Below are 17,520 nucleotides of genomic sequence, written 5' to 3'. Positions count from 1 at the left end.
GTTTAATGTATCAGGGCATAATAAAGGATCATCTGGTCTTAAGGAGGTCTTAAATTAGGTAAATACAACCTCAGAAGAATAACAACAAATTAACAACAACCATTAAGCCAAAATGGAGAAGCCATGTGTGACAAACTTCAAATACCTTCTGATTCAATTGCTTGAATCACCTTTAGCAGGAATAACTTGAAGTAATCATTTTCTGTCTGACTTTATTACTCCTTGACATCGTTCTGGAGGAATTTTGGCCTTCTCTTTGTTGCTTCATTTCTTTGAGCTTTATGGAGATTTGTTTATGAACAGCTCTCTTAAGATCCCACCACAGAAATTCAATCAGGTTGAGGTCTGGACTTTGACTGGGCCATTGCAACATCTTGATTCTTTTCTTTTTCAGCCATTCTGTTATAAATTCGATGGTGTTCTTGGGAATATTGTCCTGTTGCATGACCCATTCCCTGCCAACCGTTAGCTGTCAAACAGACATACTTTGGTATACAGAGGAGTTTATTGTCGACTGAAAGACTGCAAGAAGCCCAGGTCCTGTGGCTGCAAAACAAGCCCAAATCATCACCCCTCCACCACATTGCTTGACCGTTGGTATGAGGTATTTGTGCGGTGTTTGGCTTTTGGCGCTGTGCATTATGGCCAAACATCTCCACTTTGTCTCGTCTGTCCAAAAGGGAATTGTTCCAGAAGCCGTGCTGCTGTATTCTTTTTAGAGAGAAGAAGCTTTCTTCTGGAAACCATACTTGTTCAGTATTTTTCTAATTGTACAGTCATGAACTGTAACATGTTAACTGAGGCCTGTAGAGCCTGAGGTGTAGCTCTTGAGTTTTGCAGTTTTTCTACGCAGTGCACTGTCTGACCTTAGGGTGAATTTGTTGAAACATCCACTCGTGGGAAGATTGGCAATTGGCAAATGTTTTCAACTAAATAATCGTCCTCATTGTAAAATTACGGACTTCAAATTGTTTGGAAATTGCTGTGTAACCCTAACCCTTATAGGCAGCAATAATTGCTTCCCTTTCCTCCTCGGCATTATGTTAACACATACCTAAATGATCCATATCAGCAAACTGCCTAAATTTCTGCATTTATAGAGGTGGTCACGCTTGCTGATGATCAGTTAATCGAAGGCATTTGATTAGTACTGCCTGACTGCCACTTACCCTCCTAATTCCTGGAAGCAGTAAGGGTGAACTTAGTTTCTCAACCATGGCTTCTCCATTTGGTCCTAGTTTTTGTTAGATAAATAATGACACAGTGTAATATGTTGTGTTATTGTTACATTTACCTAAATGTAAGACCTGCCAAGGACCAGATGATTTTTTTTTTTTATTATACACGGAAAGCATTGAATTCAATAGGGTTTAAAACTTAGGGTTTAATCGCATAACCTTTCCATCTTGCATGACTCTTTTAACATGGACGGTACAGTGCTGGACTGTTGTCTGGTAATTCCAGGATGACAACAATCTCATTTCACCTGATTTAATGTCTGAGGGCGAAAGCTGGGGAGGACGATGAAAAAGTGATAAAGCATGTGAAACAGCAGGAATGAGAGTGCAGGTTGTGGACTGAGCTGAACGTGGGTGGCTATAAGTCCTCATGCTCTGACAACCTCTGGGACAAGCTTTTTATTTGGTGGCAGAAGCTGGGGGATGAAGAAGCGAGGACGCGTGCATGTGAGTGACGACGCAGATGGGAAAGCAGTGAAGGACATGTCAGGTGGCATGTAGAAACATGGAGCCTGACTTAAAAAGCCTGGAAACATGAGCCATTGTTTTTATCAATGCCATTTAAAGTCCACCCACATAGCAAAGTCTCACTAATCTATCCAGCCTTTGTAAAGTTATCAAATTTGGCAAAAAACGCCCGCATACAGATGGCCGTTTAGTGGCGTTTCGCTCATTTGTTGGATTCACGTGACAATATTTACAAACCGATTTCAAAGCGTATTCCTAGTATGACGAGAAGAAAAAAGATCTAAGATCTTATATCAGAGAGGAAACGTTTCACAAACAAACTCCTTGACGCTGCATTCGATTACGGTGGACTGTAACAGTATACCATTGATGTTTACATCGCAGATATGATGCATATGTCAGTTAGTATGCTAATCTATGACAAGGTCTCGCTTATTCAAACATCTCAGCATGAGATCGTGAGTTTATATCGAACAGGCGATTAATAGCACCTCGCTCATGCCAGGCAGATCCTTCTGCTTGGCCTTCCTCCAGAGCGTGGGGGATTCAAACAAGCAGCATCTAAAGGACAGAATTCTGTTTCTGGCACAAGGCTACAGCTTCCCACTGCCTACTGGAAGTATCTGTCTAAGTAATAATTCTTTAATTTGGCATTTGACAGAAACGCCTCAAATATATATTTTTAAGGATGTTCATGAATTTAATGATGCAACTATGAAGAAAGACCTTGGTGGGTATTTAGACTTGGAAATCTGTAGGCCTATTTACAGAGCAGGTGGATTTAAAGTTACTTCCTGCAAGGTGTCAGTGTTGGACCTGTGCTAATTCTGTCCCACGGCATGCAGTCGTCGGCTTAAAGGAATTCTGTTGCCAATTATGACATTTTCTGTCATCATTTACTCACCCTCATGTTGTTCCAAACCTGTATGCTAATGTTTTTTTTTTAGTTGTTAGAGATTTTTTTTGCTGCTTTTTCCATCCAATGATAATTAATGGACTTAATAAAACAAGTTATATACAGTAAGTACACACACACTCCTTGCGCAATGGTGAGTGGTAAGTAAATAATGATGAAATTTCTTTTTTAAGTAAACTATATTTATATATTCAAGTAAACTATTTGTTACAAGCTAGGATCTATACACCTGCCATGATTTTGCGTGGGCACATAAGCGCATTTTGTAAATAAATAAATATGGAGAGAAAAGAGAAGAACACAAAGAAAAGAAGTTGAAAATGGATGAAAGAAAGCAGCTTAAGCTGGCATAGAAGCCCAGCAGGGAGTTGTTTTGATCTCATCTGGTCTAGAAATATTTCATGTCAGGTCACATAGTAATTAGACTGATTTTTTAACATGTTGCATTGGCAATTTTGCGAGAGCCGATATTTTTATCAGCCCCCCTCATTAAGCTAAATGCGTTGTCTGAGATTGCGAGGGAGAAAAAAAAAAGCTGTTTCATTGAAATATGAGGGAAAAATTACAGAGGATAATATTTCTGTGGCTGGGTATTACTGTGGCCATTATGGTGGAAAGTGCATTATTTAGAAAAGAGCAGTTGGCAGCAATGACAGAGAGAAAGAACAAATGAACCCTGTGCTTGAAGTCACACAAAGAGAGAGAGAGAGAGAGAGAGAGAGAGAGAGAGAGAGAGAGAGAGGGAAAAAAATACAACAACAAAAAGCCATTCACAGTTTTGATTTGCTTTCCCTGACAGCTGCAATAGTGGGAATGCGAAACGACTGTGTCGGCTAACTTGTTTTATGTTCATAAAGTCCAGGCGGTTCTTCTGTTTCATTGTTTAAGAGGCACAGGACAGCAAAGGAGACTTGGCCTCTCCGAGTAAATAATGCTGTAATCGCAGGAAGGGTGCTCACTGATTTACAACTTATTGAATCTCAGAGAAAATCACTTTAACCAGTAGTGTTTTTTTTCCCCCAATGGCTTGGTTCTTGCTATTTTTTTTCTGTGGGGTAATCGCATAATTTTATGTTAGAGCAAAGATTTTGATATTCCAATGTTATCACTGAGCTGCTTCTAAGCAGAGCGGAAGAGAAAGCCAGTCGAAGAGGCTGACTGTGAGCATTATCGCTAATGCATTAATGAGGGTTCATGTCAAATTGTCATAGCAGAATAGCTGGTGTGGGCCTCAATACTCCTCTCCCAGCTGTGTATTATATCATTAGGTCAAACGAAAGGTGTGCCAGCATTATGGCCCCCTTTGAAACGCCTCTGAAATCTCATCCAAGTCTTAGTTCAGAATCATAAATGGCATATCATTGCTGTCAAACACCATTGGTTTGACAGCAGCCAGTTCAAATGTGAATTGGAAGATGACATTTGAGAAAAAAGCGAAATAATGTGAAATATCAGTCTGTTCCTCACAAAACTATGTCACTATGAACTGTTGTTGAAACAGATAAAACTTCTTCTATTAAAAAGATACATCTTCAGACCCCAGCATTGGTCCAGCTGACTTGGTTTGATGTGAACGGCACCTAACGAATTAGTCCGACTGGGCTCCTTAAATGGATAGTTCACTTTTTTTTTTTTTTACATTTAATCACATTTAATCAACTTACTCAACTGTTATTCAAAACCTGTATGATTTTCTTCTGTAGAAACGCAAAAGAAGACAATTCAAATAACGTTTTGACTGCTTTTTTTTAATTTTACTTTTACGTCTAGAAGAATGTGTTGGTATCGAGGGTACCGCGTTGGCATGGCTCAAGTCGTATTTGTCTGAAAAAACTTTTTCAGTTCGCCTTGGAGAATTTGTCCCATCTGGGGTCCCCCAGGGCTCCATTTTGGGGCCTATGTTGTTCGCCTTGTATTTACTGCCCCTAGGTCATATCTTTAGGAAATTTGGAATCTCGTTTCATATCTATGCGGATGACACCCAAATTTACCTGCCTTTGAAGAGAAAAGACACTTGTACGTTAGCGAACAAACGCGAATGGCACAAAAATTCTTATGTTTTAATGAAAACAAAACTGAGGTTATTCTTTTTAACCACTAAATTTTGATCTTGGTGAGTTGAATCCACTAGTGAAACCTTATGTCAAAAATTTAGGCTTCACTATGTATTGTGATTTTAAATTGGATAAACAGATTAACTTGGTCGTCAAAACGAGCTTTTTCCAATTGAGACAACTAACCAAACCGTTTCTGTCTTCTAGAGACTTTCAAAAACGTCTCCATATTTTTATCTCATCGGGTCTAGATTATTGTAAGGGCCTCTACATAGGCATTAGTCAGGCCTCTCTCTCTAGACTGCAGAGGGTCCATAATGCTGCAGGTACACGAAAGTGCGAACATATTACACCTGTTCTGTCCTCTCTTCACTGGTTGCGAGTTTCTTTTAGAATTCATTTCAAAATTCTGATGTTTGTTTTTAAATCGCTTCATGGCCTTGCTCCTATATGTATATGACGGAACTGATTAGGCAGTACGCTCCGTCAAGAGCGTTTAGGTCCCCTGACCATTTGCCTTTAGTTGTCCAACGTGTGAAACTGAAAAGCAGGGGTGAAAGAGCATTTTCAGTTGCAGGACCGAAGCTGTGGAATAGCTTGCCCCTGTACATCAGACAGTTTCAGAACAGCTGAATGAAGATTCTCTTCCTTTTGTGTTCCACGGAAGAGCATACAGGCTGAAATAGGATGAAGATTAGTACATAAAGACAGAATTTTCACTTTCAAGTGAAAATTTCCTTTAACAGTACAGGCAGGAAGCAGAGATGCCACACCATGCAGAGGAGTCTCTCGACTGAGCAGAGGCAGAATTGAAATGAGTGTTTGTTGGGTTTCCCACACTGGTGATTACTCATGGAGAAGCTCTTGTCAGAGGTAATGATCCTCACCCTGGTGGCTGCGGTGGGAGTAGAGCAGCATGGGGCTCAGAGGCAGGAAAGCAGAGGCCAGTGGGAGTAAAACCCAGAGGGCCATGTGCGAATCAGCTTGGCTATTGTAGCACCCTCCATCTAATTCATCCTTCCTCTGTGGGAGAGAGACCTGTCAGGCATGTAGGGTTGATGCTGCATTCTCCTTCTGTTAGCACCTCCTACTCGGCTCGCCTATGGAGCAGCGGCGATGCGTAGAGACGGAGATTTCGGAATTTATACAGTGGAGCGTTTTGAGCGTTTGTGTGTGGATACAGAACAGTGGACAAGGTGGAGAGTGGGCAGCCTGGCAGGGAGTCTTGAAAAAAAAATGGTAGGTAGCAAAGGAAACATGGATGAGAGCGAGAGGAATCGAGCATGTGATAGTGGCAGCAAAGTGGGTCAGGTTGGCTTAGTTTGATTATTGCAGTGGGTGGCTGGAGGCAGCCCTACAAAAGCAACTGTACCGAGCACGTCACTTCCCAGGATTCTCATGCACCCTACCCCCCTTCCCCCTTTCCCCCCCTGCTGAGGTGTAGCTAAAGAATCCGGTTATGTGGAGTGCTTCAAAGCCGGGCACACTGAAGCACCCTCGCCAGCTATGCCTGACTGAGAGAGAGTGATTATGTCACCTCTGATCAGTCATTCACACACAGATTCACCTGTGAACTTTGAACCCTGCTGATTTATAACACAAGTAGGGATGCAAACGGTTAATCGACAAGAATTTACTCGATTAAATTAAATTAATTGTTGGCTAATTGAACATTGCGAACGTGGCGCGATGTTCTCACGCGAGAGAGAAACCAAACATGAGGCGGTCAAAACGGAGTGGAGTGCATCGATATTAACTAGCAGCTATACAGCGTGCTAACCTCGAAAATCCAGCTGTATTCTAACAATAACTAAGCTCATACCTGTCAACACTCCCGTTTTCCCGGGTTTCTCCTGTTTTTTAGCCCTATCTCCCACCCGGTTTGTTATTTTTCCCTGGAAACGAACTGTCTTGTCACACTTTCATACATGGCGTGTTCGCTTTGCATAGGCAGCTCTTAAAGGGGCCACACCTTATTTCCACTCATTACAAGTTGTACATTTGACTTCCCCCCTCAGCCTATATCATAAGTGCTACTGTTGGTAGGATAAGCCTACCCATTTCGATTTTTATTTAAAATGTATTTTATGTTGCTTAATGTTTCAGGTGTTTTATAAAAACCCAGTTACCAGGCGTTTTATAAAAACCCAAATACACATGGAAGCGTTATTTGCCAGACCATATGACTTGCCACAGACAGAGAAAAATGACAGAGCCAAAGCGGGAATATTAGCGGAGGAACCACAGTGTAATCTGATTGTTGTGCTGGGGAAAAGAAGCACATTGTGAAATGCTACTGACAACAGCAGAGTCTAAACACAGTAAAGAGTATTGCCTTCAATTCAGTAGAAATGCTTCTCACTCTTTAAATCGTTTATTTCTGGACTGGAAGTGCCTATTAATCTGAATGAACCCAGGCAAATGGTAAAAAAAAACCTCAAACCAAATGAGATGGTGAAGGTATGAAAGCGTCACTCTGCTTAGTAAACATCTGAGATTGCTTCATACGATGCTCTCCATCACATCAACCCACCAAACAGCTAGTTTTGTGGTAAATCTTTCAGGACTCCATCCACTGCTCCATTCCACAACTAGTTGAAGGCTAAAGAATTACGCTGGCTTTGCTATAAAAGGTTGGCTGGATTAAGGCAATGTTGGGAAAGGGGTCACCGCAACAGAGGCTGGAGGTTCTCGGCTTCTCACTGAATGATTGGAACGATTAGTACTGTAGGTGAGGTGGGTCGGTTGCCTTTTGAGGAATGACCATCTAACGCACCTATTGATGTGTCACAATGATTGAGTACGAGAGTAGGAGGCCCGTAATGGCTTCATCAGACTGCCCCGGTGCATGCCACAATCTCATTCCCCCGCAAACAGCTCTGGCTTCCCAATCACTCCGTAAAAACGGCCAAATTAAACAAAGTTGTCGGTCAACTTAACTTCAGCTTTTTATTCTCTCCCTCCCCTCTCTTCCATTATCCTCCTTCCCGTCTGTTGCTCTCTTGTTCCAACCCTTTTATACTTTTCCTTCAAGGCCACCCCACTCAGTCGACTCTTTCATGTCTTAACAAGCCAATTAAGGAGCTTGATTTAGTTCATGCTCTGCTTCCCCCCCTCCCCCATCCCTTCTTTCTTTTCCAGCGCTTGGCCCATTTTCAGCTCAGCTCCACAAATTCAACATGGTAGCGCCTACCTCGACTTTTTTTTTTTTTTAATTTCATCAAGCTAGCCCACTGTCATCCTGCTGAGTGCAAACAGCCATGTGATTGTTGGAATCAACCTCATCCAATTGCATTGCCAGTTGAAACTCAGGTAAAAAGAATTACGCCCATTGGTATTCAATGTTTGAATCTGCACTGCAATTGAACAGTGCAAAAGCAGAATAACAAGCTGGAGCCAGAAATCCAACTCTAAATGAATAGCAATGGGGAACAGCTTACCGGTAGGCTACTAGCAGACATGTCAAAATGAGAATCGGTACAATGTTTCTACATAGGACATTTTGACATTCAGTAGGATTTGTCCAATAATATGACTTTGCAAAATAAAAATGTGTGACTAAACAGTTTTTTGTAACAAAAGTTTTACTAATCGAATTTTTTGGGGGGGAAAAGTCGTAAATTCATTATCAGTTATTTTGGAAAGTTCATAAAAAAGATTAACATACTCACTGAAATAAGTGAAATATATGTATTACAATCAAAATTATTCAACCCATTTGACATTTTTGCTGCTGAGAATTTCTTTTTTAAATGTAAACAATTCAACAAAGGCATCAGAAAACTACTGTATTATAGATAATGTATTAATAAACATTTTAGTGATTCTGAGAGTGTAAATTTATTGAAAAAATGGTAAAAAATCTACCTTACAAAAAAGTGTCTTAAAAACAGTAGCGTTGAAAAGAGGTTGACATAGCTGTACTACAAAAATAATCCTATAAATTAAAAAAAAAGTTGCATAATATATTAACATTTCACTTTTAATGTGTCACTAAAAAAATTAAGTATCTATAGAAAAGTTTAAATCATTAGTAAATTATTTGAATAATTTTCATTGTAGCTGGGTGTGTATCTGTGTGTGTGTGTGCACACTAATAAAATACAACTAACCCTATAATAATTCCAGTCATTGCATAATTCATTCAGTCTCATGACGTACTTCCTGGATACTCAGTGACACAAAACTCCTGCTGAAAAACTGTTGGTTTTGTTCAAATATGAATCCTGACTAACACACACACCTTAAAACTCTCTATTCACTAAACAGTTGCAAAAACTTTGTGCAAAATAATTCAGTAAAAAAAAAAAAACCCTGCATCTTCACTGAAATTCAGTTTAACGTATAGCACAATGTTGCATTATATATTGCATCTTATTAACAAACTCAACTTTATTTCCAATGGTGCAATAACTATTGTGATATAAATGCAAATATGCAAAAATGTACATAACCATTTTTGGAAAAAAAAAAAAAAACTCTCTTATGCTCACCAAAGCTGCATTTATTTGATCAAAAATACAGGAAAAAAAAAACAGTAATATCCTTTTTAACATTTTAAAATGTAATTTATTTCAGTGATGAAGTAGAATATTGAAGTTGATATTTTAATGTTGAAAATGCTGCTTAGTGTTTCTGTGGAACCCTTTTTTTTCAGGATTTTTTGATATACAGAAAGCAAATAATAAAAAAAAAAACAGCATTTATTTGAAATAGTACTCATTATCTACAGTATATACCCAGGCTTGTGTGTATATGGGAACACGTATGGCAGGCTCAGATAAAAAAAAAAATTTTGCATTACTGTACATCATAGCCTATATCAAACACTAGACCTTTACCCGAGTCTCTTTCCCTCAGCTATTGTAGCCTTTCGGTTTAGCTCTGCATGAACCTCTACATGAACACGGTAATTCATGGCTGAGCTGGTGCCAGTTTGAAACAATCTATAATGATTTATGTTTTTTCAAATAATAAATTCATAATAATGACTTCCATTAGCAGGTTTCAAGTCTATGTACATATGGTCTCTGCTCTTTGTCATTTGTAGCAGGTCGATTTAACATTGCATAGTACATTCACTGCCCATAATGAGCAATCAAAGATATACATATGGTCTGAATAATTCATACCAATATTTATTAGTCCCCTGCCAGAAAGTACAATTAACCAATGCATGATTTAGCATCAGCTATAAAGTTCTGTGAACCATGCTATATGGCAAGCTAAAACTCTAATGAAGAGGGTTACAGGGTTGATCTTCCTATCAACACTTTTTTTTCTTTTTTTTTTTTTCGAGTGTTTGATTGGGGAGGGAAAGGTATCGCACTCGCTATTGGTTCATTAATTTAACACAATTCAATTTACTTTAAAGTCAGTGAGAACTTCGCTATTTCCATCTGACCTAAAACTATTCACAGATATAAAAATATCAGCTGCCAAGAAAAGAAAATGAGAGAGAGGGAGAACAAGACGGGAATAATTGCTTCAACTTTCAACTCATTATCTCAGTATACACAATTAGAGAATGAAGCCGTAACTTAATTAATCTTCCTTTAAAGTGCAAGCCTTCCAGAATTTTTTTCATGACAGATTTCTCTCCAATTACATGATATTATCAGAATTTGAGGTAAATGCACAGCCCTAGTGTTCTGGTCAGAGCTTTTCTATCTCCAATTAAAAGTACGTCTCGCTGCCCTGTGCAGTGATACATGACGCTAACCTTTTCTTAGCTCCGAGCTAATTAAGGACAATTTTCCCTTCTACATTAACTAGCGCACACTCCACACTTCACAGCAATCCAACTGGATTCTCCGCTTTTATCTTTCGCCATATTTATCTCCAGGGTGTCCTTTTCCTGGATCTACCTGGATCCTCAATGCATTCTGTCACCCAGCAGCCTGAGGGTGAAGTTCTTTTTGGATGAGTCTGCAATTAGGTTACCTTGACCAACTTAATTTCCACAGAGGCCTCGAAGTCATGATCCATCTTGATGACTTTATTTATTTATTTTGTAACATTGCAATTTCAATTATCTAAATGACGAATCTAGACGGCAAGATTAAGGCCTTCTGGGTAAAACATAACCTACAGAAGGAAAAGTCACTCCCATTAACAGAAGCATGTTGACTGCTAATGTAAAATTGCACAAATTAAGGACAAATATGCACTTAAAGGATTAGTTCACTTTAAAAAAAAAAAAAACTTTTGCTGATGATTTACTCACCATCATGTAATTCAAAACGTCCATGTCTTTCTTTCTTCAGTCGAAAAGAAATGAAGGTTTTTGATGAAAACATTACAGGATTTTTCTCCATATAATGAACTTCAATGGATCCCATCAGAACAGAGCAAGGCGAGCATTTGTGCTTATAAAACTTAAACTTTTTTATTTATTTTTGAAATGACGGATCGTTTCGCTATAGATAAGACCCTTATACATCGTCTGGTGTCATTTAAAGCCCTTTGAGGCTACACTGAAACTGTTGGGATCCATTGAAGTCCATTATATGGAGAAAAATCCTGGAATGTTTACATCAAAAAAACTAATTTATTTCCGACTGACGAAAGAAAGACATGGACATCTTGGATGACATGGGGGTGAGTAAATCATCAGCAGAAGTTTTCAGCAAAAGTGAACTAATCTGGCTTTAAAGGGTTGTATGGTGCTCAAAACTATATGAATTTAGTGTAAAAGAAATGCATTGGCACTTGCATTTAAATATTAGATAAAAATGTTAAATGTAGAGCAGATTAATAATATTTATATACACTCTACAGAAACAAGTGATTTCACATGAAATCATGTGCATGTGTAAAATAACACGATCGTCAACACTAAACAACATATAAAATCCAAACTTCTTAATATTAATGAACGAAATATAGACCCAGGAGGATCTATAGGTGTTGATGGACTCGATCTACTCCATCTGTATTTTGATCATCATCCTGAATCCAATCCAGATGTAGTTTTGGATTTTCTCCGTTATTTTGGCTCAAAATGTTGTTGTGCGTGAAATTCCTAGTATAAAACTGTTATGTTGTTGTTTAAATGCAAAGGGCCTGTTCTGTGCATGTTCAGATAATTATACAACAAAATATTCTGGGGGCCATGAAATATTTGTGAAAATGATTAAAAACGTTGGGGGTGACTGGCAACTTTTTTATTTAAATGTTCAAAGACTCAGCAGCTCGGGTTGAGTTCGGCAGGTTATTTGACCAGCTTGAAACAGTCAGGGTAAAGGTCACTTGTTTCTCTTTGGGATGGCAACACAAGGCATCGTTCACAGACTTCTGGACGGAACATTGGCCTGAAGAAGTGAGTTTAGGTTTAGGGGTGCAGAGTCAGTGGTTGTTTTGTAGGTAAACATAAGTGATTTGAATTTGATGCGAGCGGCAATTGGCAACCAGCGCGATTTTATGAAGGGAGGTGTGACGTGCGGTCTCTTCGGCTCATTAAAGACAACTCTAGATGCAGTATTCTGGATCAATTGCAGAGGTTTGACAGTGCATGCTGGAAGGCCTGCCAAGAGAGCATTACAATACTCCATTCTGTATAGAACAAGAGCTTGGACGAGAAGTTGTGTAGCATGCTAAATATAGTCCATTTATCTATTTGTATAATTAGCATAATGTAAATATTTTCAATTATTGTTAATCTGGAAAAATCTGTGTTGTTTTTATGCAGCAATTTATTTGATTTCACAGTTGGAACACCCCGTATACTGCAGGGGAAAGATCACAGAGGTCTGTATCTCTGCTAATTAGTCCCTGTGCAACATACAGTATATGGAGAATAAAAAAAAAACAGATTGACAGAGAGAAATTTAGAGATCATGAAGGGTTGTGAGCCACTGGAGGGGGCACGACTATAATGAGATCTTCACATAGTGACAAGGCCACTGACTGGAAGAAACCATATGCAAATAGCCTCTTTTAGCAAAGTGCGCCCTGTGAAACGTAGCTTTACAACACGATTTTAGCTCGTGCTCAGTCTGAAATGTACGATTCCCCCAGGTGCAAACAAACAACAAATAAACATCTGATGATCAAAACGCGAGGATCGCTCTTGCGGCACTGGAGGAATATGCTTTGACAATGACTAATGTTGACAAAATAGCTTTTAGCAGAGGCAATATGGAAATAACACAGTGTAGCGGCAGCGGGTTGGAATGAGGTGATGGTGGGGCAAGCGGTCAAAGCGTGAATCCAGTCACAGTCTAATAGTGAAATATGGCTAGGTCAACCACCCTCATACTGTGGCCAATCTTCCATAACCCTACACCTTTTGAAGGAGGCCTGTCGCTCTTTTCAAAGCCTGGCTAGCTGCTCCGCTCAAGCGGCAAATGTGAACGTCAAATCGGATTAGCGGGAACACTCCACCTGAACACAAACCGCAGCCCTGTCCACTCCCATCACCTCTGTTGTCTTCCCGTGTGACAGCTATTTTATTGTGTTGTTTGTATGATTGGGTGGGAATTGTTTTAACCTTGTGGCCAGAGTGCCACTCCTACAGTTGGGATCAACACTCTTGTCACAACTCTTACCATCAAAATTCCTTGTGGGTTAAGGTTCGGTTCACCTATGATCTGAAAAGGCTGAGTTAAGTATACTTTCAAAGTACACTGAGAAATCAAAGTAAAAAAAAAAAAAATCTCAAACTGGGTTTGAACAAATCACATTTCTAGTCAATTGATTTTTTATTAAACATAATATCTTAGATGATTAAATCACAAATCATTAATTTTGTCTTTTTATCTTATAAATTTGTATTGGTACAACAAATATAAGTTCAAATCAAAAGCGTATTCAGCAATTTTTTTTTCATTGATTTTACTGTGTGAAATTTGAAAAAAATAAAATAAAATGAAAACATTTTTGTCAATTGAAATTAGACTGAAATTTAATAAAATATTAATATAATAAAAGGCTTAAACTTAAAGGAAAACTCTGACTTTTTGGGACTTTAGCTTATTCACCATATCCCCCAGAGTTAGATAAGTCCATATATACCTTTTTCTTCTCCGTGCGTGCTGTAACTCTGTCTGATGCACCCACTACTAGCCTAGCTTAGCACAAAGACTGGATCTAAATGGATACCGCTAGCATACTGCTCCCAATAAGAGACAAAATTACACGAACATTTTCCTAAATACATGTTGTGATTCGTATAGTCACAGAGTGTACAAATAACATGGTCATATGAGACACAGCCATCTTTAAACCATATAAATATTGGAAACTATATTATCAGAAGGCGAAGCACTGCTACTTGGGCGGAGTGATTACCGCAGCACCTGAGACGGGTGCGTGGTGAGGAGCAGAGAGTAATAGAGTCAGCAATTACTATATAGTTTACAATCATGGGTGTTCGTTGTATCGTAAAGATCTGCAACAATAAACAGGGGAGACCAGGTAATACCATAATAATAATAATAATATCATAATACATTTATGATTTTTAAAAAATAAACATTAATAGCTTTAAGCTCAATTATAATTTAAAATTATAATAAAAAAATTGCAAAAGCACATAAAATGCCAAACTTAAACTAAAATTAAAACATACTCTGAAAATGTAAAAAAATTAAAAATATTTTCAACACCTTGTCAGTTAATATCGATGCAAATAAGTATTTTCTCAAACGTATTAAAATAACATGTTGAAATATTTTTTACATTTGTTTTGCACCAAAACTGCTTAATATGTGAGCGAAGAATTGCCGCAGTCTCTCCGTACCGTTACCAGAGCCAAGTAAGACACAGTAAATCTTGTGTAAAAGGTCCATAAAAATTCAGAGATGAGATCTGAATTCAAATTTGAAATGTAATCACCAAGCGAGCACTACAGCAGAACACGAAGATCCAGAGTCTCCACAGGCACCCTCCAGGCACACGAAGAAAAGTGCTCACATTGTGATGGTGTCTCTGTGTTTCTGGCAGGAAATGCCTCCTATGATGCCCCTAACTTCTGGCATCAAACTTGGTGAAGAAGGGGAAATGGTAAAAAAAATCCAGCGACCTAGCATTATTTATTACGGAGGTGGCATTCAAACATCAGTCAGATCTAAGTCTTTCCATCAGAGCTGCTTTAGAATTGGCAGCGGATCAAAAACATAATGACAATGTATAGGTCCAAATTAAGAAATAAGGCAACTAGTCTAATAGTCATATCATTCATACAGGGCTTGACATTAACGTTTTGCTCAACATCCACAGTAGGGGTGAGAATCTCTAGGCACCTCACGATTCGATTACGACTCAGAGGGCTACGATTCGATGCTAAAGCGATTAGCGATTATCTGAATATTTTGTGTGTGTGCGTGACTATAAATATGTTGCTAAAAAAAGTACAAAGTAATGACCCATAAAGAATTAACATACAATATTGTATGGGCTTCTCCCTTTACTTTATGCATCCACGTCCCCCTGATTGTCACATAGACAGTAAAAGATTGCCTGCGAGCTTCTCCTCTTGTCTATAGTAATGTCTCTATTGTGTGACAGAAAGTTGCTTGTTTATGACTATATTTTTACAAAAACGGCTTCTACTGCAAGATACAAAGTAATGGAGCCTTTTGTACATTGTCATGTTTCAAATAAATGCTGGACAAATGAAGTCTTTGGACGCCCCAGATGTAAAGTTATTCGCTGTCAAAGTAACACCAAATGGAGTCAACGTAATAATAACAACAGGTGATGGTCTGCTACAATGGCGGCTCCCGCGAGGCTTCAACTTCACTTGATCGCGTCTCTGTTATGTGCACGCCACAGACGGTCCACGCACTGCACTTTCGCGCTTCAGATTTCCGTCTTTCGCGTTCCGTCAATATTATATAATATACAAATATACATACAGTATATATATATATATAAAAAAAATTTTTTTTTTGAAAATCGATTTTTGACATTTGTGAATCGATACAGAATCGTCTACGTCCGCATCACGATGCATCGTAGTAGTAGTTACTTACCATAGTAGTTACTGGTTTTCTGTCCCTCCATTGACAGCAACACAACTGTACTTTGATGCTACAAAAAGTTCATAAAGAAATTGTAAAACTAATCCATTTGTATTGAACGGTTTAGCGCGAATTTACTGGAGAGACACGATCACTTTATATGCTGAAAATATTGAATTTAGGCTTTCATTCACATATAAACATTCATCAATTCATACATCAGTTGAGTTAAACAAAGGCCCAATGAGAAAGAACCAGAGGTGTATTCTCGTGTGTTACGCAGCACGTTTGAGCTTCGGCAAAAACCAATGAGGTTCATTCTCATGTGTTATGCAGCATGTTTGAGCTTCAGCAAATTAATCCTAAATTAAATCTGTTCATCATATAAAGCAATGAAGTCTCTTCAGAAAATTTGGACTAAATCGCTTCATACATATGGATTAGTTTTAATGATCTCTTTATAAACTTTTTGAAGCGTTTTTGGAACTGTGTTCCAAAGATGAATGAAAATCTTATATCTGACATCTAATTAATGACATAATTTTCATTTTTGGGTGACCCATCCCTTTTAAAAATAGATTAAATAAACTGGCAAGAGTGTATATAGAGTGTTTTAAGAGACTTCATTAGACAATAAAGTCCACGGGGTCCAAAGTGTCTAAATAGCCTCCTTATAAACCTCCTTAGACATTATTGAAACCGAACAGTGGTGGTATCAGACAGGGATGCAGGGCACAGAACTGAGTAAAGACAGCACCGAACAGGTTGTTAATTACTCGCATACATCTCAGATCTGAGAAATTACAGGTCGGGAGCAGCCAACGTGATTATTATCATCAAAACTCAAGGCAAGAAAACTTATGCACAGCTGAATTCCCCTTCCAGAAAAGTAACCCACACACATGCACTCATTCCACCTCGATCAGAGCAAGCAGTTCTCCTCGTTCCCCTATACAGTGCGGATGGCTTGCTCTTTTCATCCTTTTTTTTAAATTACTTCTGTCAGAGAGGAAGCTTACTAAATAGTTTTACCTGATCGGCCGTGCTCAGCTTGATCGAGCTACTGGGATAATTCTGTTCAACGTAGTTTAAAAGTTAGTCTTGTGCTGGAGGGGGAAAGACAAGAGATAAGATGTGTAAGTGGGCACAAAAGCAATTGCGGTCTGTAACAGAGTGTGCCTGATCTCCTCACATAACACCGGGTACTGTATTACGCTCATTATGCCTACAGAGGGACCGCCGAATCAAATCGAGTACGCCTATTGTGTAAACAGAGAGCTCTTTTTATATCTCATCCGTCTCTACACGATACCCTTGTGTACTCCAGAATAGAAACCCTTAAAGAAAAGTCACCCTTAAGCCAAGTTCTATTAAAGAACCGGTTGTTCTAAGGTGGAGAGATGAGAAAGTCGCCCGCAGCTGTAAATCTGATGCTCTGCCTCATTCACCTACAGTTAGTTTTTGTTTCTGACAGTTATCGTCCATTAGTTTTCCGTTTGAAAGGTGTGCGTGCTGGATTCCTTTGGTCGCTGTCTCTGAGACGAGCTTCATGAGTTGCTACGTTCTGATCACAGAGTTCTGGCTCTAATTAAATAACTGTAAATCATGATCCAGGCAGACTTTAAGATGAGTGTCGGAAAGATTACACCTCCATAATAAAGATTAATCACGCATAACACCGACTCTGTGGACAGAGATGGAAAGGGAGTGAAAAACAGCCCAAGTCCTACATCAGCCCATCACAAGCCATTGCACATAATCAATCTCCCACTAGATGTAACACATATGCATATAATAGAGTCTAATTCATCGATTTGGATTTTCACAGTATTTTGATACTGTACTTTTTACACAGCAAGTGCGCAGAATAAAGTGACTAA

The 17,520-nt window shown here is 38.8% G+C and overlaps 1 protein-coding gene across 12 annotated transcripts in view; it reads right to left on the bottom strand.

Moving 5' to 3' along the window:
* rbfox3a (RNA binding fox-1 homolog 3a) overlaps positions 1-17,520 on the bottom strand; it is a 494,366-nt gene that overhangs the window by 322,635 nt on the left and 154,211 nt on the right. Inside the window, exon 3 of one of the 12 annotated variants that reach the window (XM_089122269.1) lies at positions 16,673-16,746. The exons of the other annotated variants lie outside the window; for them this stretch is intronic. The gene's annotated coding sequence lies outside the window, so the exon portion shown is untranslated. The remainder of the gene's footprint in view (positions 1-16,672; positions 16,747-17,520) is intronic. 12 annotated transcript variants of the gene reach the window in all.

The sequence above is a fragment of the Pimephales promelas genome, chromosome 17 (genome assembly GCF_988280905.1).
Source record: "Pimephales promelas chromosome 17, fPimPro1.hap1.1, whole genome shotgun sequence".
In the NCBI taxonomy this organism is placed as follows: Eukaryota; Metazoa; Chordata; class Actinopteri; order Cypriniformes; family Leuciscidae; genus Pimephales; species Pimephales promelas.
This window is presented reverse-complemented; position numbering and strand designations above follow the sequence as displayed.